The sequence below is a fragment of the Hypanus sabinus genome, chromosome 14, assembly GCF_030144855.1.
Source record: "Hypanus sabinus isolate sHypSab1 chromosome 14, sHypSab1.hap1, whole genome shotgun sequence".
Classification (NCBI taxonomy): domain Eukaryota; kingdom Metazoa; phylum Chordata; class Chondrichthyes; order Myliobatiformes; family Dasyatidae; genus Hypanus; species Hypanus sabinus.
This window is the reverse complement of record NC_082719.1, coordinates 16,197,992-16,205,592: the sequence shown is the minus strand read 5'-3', so window position 1 is coordinate 16,205,592 and position 7,601 is coordinate 16,197,992.

The window sequence follows — 7,601 nt, the reverse complement described above, 5'->3', positions numbered from 1 at the left end:
AATCTTCCTGTCCTCTGGGACCATGCCAGAATCAAGTGATTCTTGAAAGATCATGACCAATACATCCATTATCTCTTCAGCAACCTCTCTCAGGACTGGAATGTAGTCCATCTGGCTCAGATGACTTGTCCACCTTAATACCTTTCAGTTTGCCTAGCACTTTTTCCTTTGTAATACCAATGACACTCATGGACCTCTGGCATACAGCTAGTGTCTTCCACAGTGAAGACTAATGCGAAGTACACATTAAGTTCATCTGCCATTACTTTGTCCTCCATTACTATATCACCAGCAACATTTTCCAGTGCTCTAATATCAACTCTTGTGGCGACCCACTTTCTGCGCAGGCGAACCGGCTCACAAATAGCCAACGCGCGGGGGGAGACTTTGGTAATGCACCTCTGATATCATTTCCGCCTGGAGAGGGCAGGCGCTAGGGATTAAATGCCAGCACCGCGAAGTTTGAATAAACTAGTCTCGAAACGACTTACTGACTGTGTGTCGTTGTCTCTAGCTCTGTATGTAGTACATGGCTATCTTGGCGACCCCGACGGTCCAAACAGGATTTGGACCAAAGATCCAAATCATCTGTTCACGCAGTTTCGCTAAAACGCCGACTTTCTGGATGCTGCGACCACGCGTGTGGTTTAGCCAAGCAGAAGCCCAGTTCCAGATTCGGCAGATATACTCTGATTCCACGCATTACTACCACGTGGTGTGCGCCCTTGACCTGGAGACGGCCGCCCAGGTTGCAGATTTCATACAGTCACCCCCAGAAGAAGGCAAATATGAAGCATTCAAAGCACTGCTTATTTGGACCTTTGGCCTCTCACGGTGTGATCGGGGTGCCCACCTGCTTCACCTCAGACTGCCATCAGCATTGATGAACAAGATGCTGGCCCTGGCTGATGGACACAAGCCCTGCCTCATGTTCGAGCAAGCGTTCCTAGAGCAACTGCCCGGGGACATACATCTGCTGCTGGCCGACGCAGATTTCAGCGACCCCCGGAAGGTGGCAGCCCGGGCAGACGTGCTGTGGAAAGCCAAGAGGAAGAGTTCATCGGTCAGATTACCCAACAGCGGACCAGACCAGGCCCGGCGGGGGGCGCGCCCAACACAGAGACAGGAGTGAGGAGGACAGTGAACAGTGGTGTTTTTACCACCAGTGGAGGGGCACAAAAGCCCGCCGTTGTCGCCCGCCCTATAAGGGCCAGGGCCAGGGCCAGCTGACGCTAATGACTATGGTGGCTGGCCACCAGGACAGCCTCTTGTACGTCTGGGACAAACAGTCGGGACACCGCTTCTTGGTCGACACTGGAGTGGAAATCAGCGTCTTGCCCCTGACGGGGTACGACACCCGCAACAGGAAGCCAGGACCCACCCTGAGGGCCGCAAACTGCAGGACGATACAGACCTACGGAACCCACACAGTGCAGCTGCAGTTCGGCACCAGCTGGTTCACGTGGGACTTCTCACTGGCCGCGGTGGCCCAACCACTCCTGCGGGCGGACTTCTTGCGAGCTCACAGCCTGCCGGTCGACTTTCAAGGGAAAAGACTGGTACATGCCGAGACTTTCCAGATGTTCTCCCTGGGTGAAGTTAAGTTGCCGGCCCCACACCTGGACTCCATCACGCTGTTGGACAACAAACTCACCAGAATCCTGGCGGACTTTCCATCGATTCTGGCACCGCAGTTCACGGCAGCCATGCCCAGACACGGGGTTCAGCACCACATCCCGACCAAGGGACCACCCCTCCACGCCCGCGCACAAAGGCTCCCCCCAGAAAGCTCCACCTGGTGAAGGAGGAGTTCAAGAGGATGGAGGAATTGGGGATCATACGGTGGTCCGACAGCTCATTGGCCTCCCCCCAGCACATGGTGTCCAAAGCAGCTGGGGGTTGGAGACCATGCGGCAACTACAGCAGACTGAAAGAGGCTACAACTCCAGACCGCTACCCCGTGCCGCACATACAGGACTTTGCAGCAAACCTGCACGGGGCAAGAATATTTTCATCCGGGGATACCATCCGGGGATACCATCAAATCCCGGTGCACCCTGAAGACATCCCCAAAACAGCACTTATCACCCTGTTCGGCCTGTTCGAGTTCCTCCGAATGCCGTTCAGCCTGAAGAATGCCACACAGACGTTCCAGCGGCTAATGGATGCGGTGGGACGCGACCTGGACTTTGCGTTCATCTACTTGGATGACATCCTTACAGCCAGCAGTAGTTGCCAGGAGCATCTGTCCCTCCTCCGCTAGCTCTATTCCCGCCTGAGTGATTTCACCCGCACGATCAACCCGGCCAAATGCCAGTTCGGTCTCGATACCATCGACTTCCTGGGCCACAGGATTACCAAAGACGGGGCAACAACTCTGCCCGCCAAGGTAGATGCGATCTCCCACTTTGCCCGGCCCAACACGGTCAAAGGCCTACAGGAGTTAGTTGATATGGTGAATTTCTACCACCGTTTCCTCCCCTCAGCAGCCCGTATCATGCACCCTTTGTACACCCTGATGTCGGGTAAAGGACATTACTTGGGACGAGGAGGCCGCAGCCACTTTTATTAAAGCCACGGAAGCTTTGGCGGATGCTGCGATGTTGGTGCACCCCAGAACGGACATTCTGACCGCCCTCACGGTGGACACATCCGACACAGCAGTCAGTGGGGTGCTGGAGCAGCTCTTCGAGGGGCGCTGGCAACCCTTGGCATTCTTCAGCAAGCACCTACGACCACCCGAACTCAAGTACAGTGCCTTCGAACGGGAACTGTTGGCACTGTATCTTGCAATCCGGCATTTCATGTACTTCTTAGAAGGCAGGCCGTTCACCGCGTTCACGGACCACAAACCATTGACCTTCATGTTCACAAAGGTGTCCGATCCCTGGTTGACTCGCCTGTAGCGACATCTGTCCTACATCTCTGAGTACACGACGGACATCCAGCATGTCTCGGGAAAGGACAACGTCGTGGCGGACGCACTCTCCAGACCAGCTGTTCAGGCCCTGTCCCGGGGGTGGACTATGCAGCACTGGTGGAGGCACAGCAGGCAGACAAGATGCCCAGCTACAGGACCACGGTCTCGGGTTTGCAGCTGCAGGACTTACTTGTAGGCCCAGGTGAGAGGACCCTCCTGTGCGACGTGGCTACCGGCCAACTTCGCCCCATCGTCCCGGCAGCCTGGAGACGGCGAGATTTCGACTTCATACACCTGTCTATCAGGACAACCATCCGGCTGGTCTCCAGCAAATTTGTGTGGCACGGACTTCGCAAGCAGGTCAGTGAATGGGCCAGAACGTGCGCGCAGTGCCAAACAGCCAAAGTGCAGCAGCACACTAAAGCCCCGCCACAGCAGTTCGAAACCACCCACCGGAGGTTCGACCACATTCATGTGGATATCGTGGGCCCCCTACCAGTGTCCCGAGGAGCACGGTACCTCCTAACTATGGTAGACCGGTTCATGAGGTGGCCAGAGGCGGTCCCGCTCACCGACACATCTGCCGATTCCTGTGCCCGAGCACTGATTGCAACCTGGGTAGCACGCTTTGGGGTACCGGCCCGCATTACCTCTGACAGAGGCGCCCAGTTCACCTCCAGCCTGTGGTCGGCTGTGGCCAGCCTGTTGGGAACGCAGCTACACCACACTACTGCCTTCCACCCACAGTCAAACAAACTAGTGGAACGCTTCCACCGTCACTTGAAATCAGCTCTCATGGCCTGCCTGAGAGGACCTAACTGGGTGAGCGAGCTTCCCTGGGTCCTGCTTGGAATTTGCACAGAACCCAAAGAGGATCTGCACACCTCGTCGGCTGAGTTGCTGTACGGCGCACCCCTGGCCGTCCCGGGAGTGTTCATACCAGCCCCAAGGGGGCAAGAGGAAGAACCCGCAGCAGTCCTGGACGGACTACACGAAAGGCTCGGCAACCTGGCCCCTGTACCAACTTCACAGCATGGATGGACCCCGACCCATGTACTCAAAGACCTGCAGGATTGTAAGTTTGTGTTTGTGTGAAGGGGTGGACACCGGGTACCGCTACAGCAGCCATACCAGGGGCTGTTCAAGGTGATCAACAACAACGGGTCCACGTGCGTTCTGGACGTTGGGGGGAAAGACAAGGTTTTCACGGTGGACCGACTCAAACCAGCCCATGTGGACTTGGCGCAGCCGGACAAGGTTCAGGCACCACGGCGTAGAGGCAGACAGAGGCAAACAGAGGCTGATCCAGACTGTGGACATTGGGGGGTGTATTGCCGGTTCTGGGGAGGGTTATGTGGCGACCCACTTTCTGTGCAGGTGAACTGGCTCACAAATAGCCAGCGTGCGGGGGGAGACTTTGGTAATGCACCTCTGACGTCATTTCCGCCCGGAGAGGGCGGGCGCTAGGGATTAAATGCCAGCACCACGAAGTTTGAATAAACTAGTCTCGAAACGTGTCATTGTCTCCTGCTTTGTATGTAGTACATCGCTACACTCTCACCTTTTAACTCTTCATATAACTGAATACACAAACTTTTATTGTTCTGCTTCATATTATTGGCTAGTCTGCCCCATATTTCATCTTTTTCCTTCTTTTTGGTTTTAAGTTGCCTTTTGTTGGATTTTAAAAGCTTCCCAATCATCCAACTTCCCACTCACTTTTGTGACCTTATATACCCTATCCTTTGCTTTTATGCAGTCCTTAACTTCCTTTGTAAGTCACTGTTGCCTACCTCTGCCATTTGAGAACTTCTTCCTCTGTGGGACATATCTATCCTGCACCTTGTGAATTACTCCTGGAAACTTCTGCCATTTCTGCTCTGCTATTATCCCCACCAATATTCCCCTCCAATCCATCTGGGAAGCTCCTCTTTCATGCCTCTGTAAATCCCTTTATTCCATTGCGATACTGATACATGTGACTTATGCTTCTCCCTCTGAAACTGCGGTATGAATTCAATCATATTATGATCACTGCCTCCTAAGTGTTCCTTTATGTTAAGCTCCCTAATAAGATCTGGGTAATTACACAACATCAAATCTAAGATAGCCTTTCCCTGAGTAAGATCAAGCACAAGCAGCTCTGAAAAGCCATCTACTAGGCATTCAACAAGTTCCCTTTCTTGCGATCCAACACCAGTCTGATTTTCCCAGTCCCATTTTCCCAGTCCCCTTACACATTGAAGTCCCCCAGTGCAATTGTGTCAAAACCTTTATTACATGCCTTTTCCAGTTTCCTTTGCAATCTTAACCCCACATCTTGGGTACTATTTGGAGGCCTATTTGAATCCCATAATGTTTTTTTCTAACCTTACAATTTCCTAACTCCACATTCTTTGACCCTATGTCACCTCTTTCTTAAGATGTAATTCCATCTCTTACCAACACAACTACATCACCACCTATTCCTTTCTTCCTCTCCTTTTGATACAAAGTATATCCTTTGATGATAAGCTCCCAACCATGGCCTTCTTTCAGCCATGACTCAGTGATGCCGACAACATCAGACCGACCAGTCTCTAATTTTACCATGAGTTAGACCACCTTATTCCAAATGCTACGCACATTAAATATAGCACCTTTAGTCCTGCATTCTTTGCCCTTTTGAATTTTGATTCTATGGAATAATTTAATTCTTTGCTCTGTCTGCATTTTTACCCAATCATTGGCTTGTCCATCCTTGCATTCATGTTACACCCATTATCTACTTGTAAACCTGCTGGCTCATCCTCAGCTCTATTATCCTGGTTTCCATTCTCCTGCTATATTAGTCGAAAACACTCCCAATAGCTCTAGTCAATCTGCCCGCAAGAATATTGGTCCCTCTCAGATTCAGTTCCTCTTGTACAGGTCCCACCTGAACCAGCAGAGGTCCCAATGATCCAGAAATTTGAATCCATGCCTCCTGCTCTAATTCTTCAGCAATGCATTTATCTCTTTCTATTCCTATCCTCACTGTCGTGTGGCACAGGTAGCAAACCCGAGATTACTACCCTTGAGATCCTGCTTCTCAGCTTCCTTCCTAACTCCCTATATTCTTTTTTCAAGATCTCCTCCTCTTCTTACTTTGCCGTTGGTACCAGTATGTACGAAGACTTCTGGCTGTCCACTCTCCCTTTTCAGGATATCGTGGATGAATTCACAAATATCGTGGACTCTGGCACCAGGGAGACAAAACTACCATCTATGTTTCCTTTTTGTGTCCACAGAATCGACTATCTGTTCCCTTAACTATTGAGTCTCCTATTACTGCTGCAATCCTCTTCAGTTCCCTACCCTTCTGAACCACAGGGCCAGACTCAGTGCCAGAGGCATGTATGCTGTTGCTTTCCCCAAGTATGTCATTCCCACCCCTCCCCCCAACAGTGCTCAAAATGGAGTACATATTGTTGAGGGGGACAGCCACAAGGGTGCTCTTCACTATCTGATGATCCCCATTTCTCTCTCCCGACAGTCACCCATTTACCTGTCTCATGTAGCCTTGGGGTGACTACCTCCCTGTAGCTCGTGTCTTATCACAACTTCACTTTTCCTAACAAGCTGAAAGTCATTGAGCTGCACCTCCAGTTCCCTCACAGAGTCTCTAAGGAGCTGCATCTTGATGCCCCTAGTGCAGATGTGACTATCGGGGAGGCTAGGAGTCTCCTGGAAATCCCACATCTGACATCCAGAACAGAACACTGGCTCTGCGGATATCCCCTATTCTCTCCAGATTTAAATAAGAAATAAGGAATGAACTTACCTATGTACCTTGCCTCCACCTGTTCTCACTGAAGGCTTGTTGAGCCAAAACTTTACTGCTCTGCCTCAGACTACTTTGATGACCGCACCTCTCTTTTATAGGGACTGAGTTTCCCGTTCTAAGTCTTTGTTTAACCCAGTCAAATTTGAAGCATTTCACCTTTGTGGGTCAAATGTAACGAGACAGTTAAGGGCAAGATCCTTTACAGTGTTAATGAGATATCCTTTCTTTCTTTCTAATTTATAGTCTTTTAACATCTTTGGACTATTTTTACTGTGCCCATGGTCTGTTTTTTTTTATCAATTATGGTATTGTTTGCACTGTTGTAACTATATGTTGTAACTACGTGGTTTTGTATATGTCTTGTAGCTTTAGTTTTTGGTTTGTTGGGTGGTAGAGTTGGTCTCTTGACTTGGTGTGTCTGGGTAGTCTAGTTTTGTCTGGTGAGTTTGGAGCTCCTTTCCGGGGAACACGCTACAATGGTAGCACAATATTAATACGCAGTAGTGTCTCTGGACTCTGGATTTGGGCATTTATGTGGATTTTCTGGTGTAGTCTGTTTTGTCGTGTGCTTTTGTGATATCATTCTGGAGGAATGTTGTCAGATTTTTTAACTGCATTGTAGTTGTGGTTTCTAAATGACAATAAACCAAAATTCAATTCAATTAGGGTCCAAGTTCATAGCTCCCTGAAAGTGGCAACAAAGGTAGGGTGGTTATGAAGGCATATGGCATGCTTGATTTTATTAGACGAGGCATTGAGTTCAAAGGTCAAAAATTTACGTGGCAGCTTTATAAAATTCTAATTTAGGCTGCACCTGGAGTATTGCATATAGTTCTGGTTGCTCCATTATCCGAAGAATGTTGAAGCTTTGCAAGG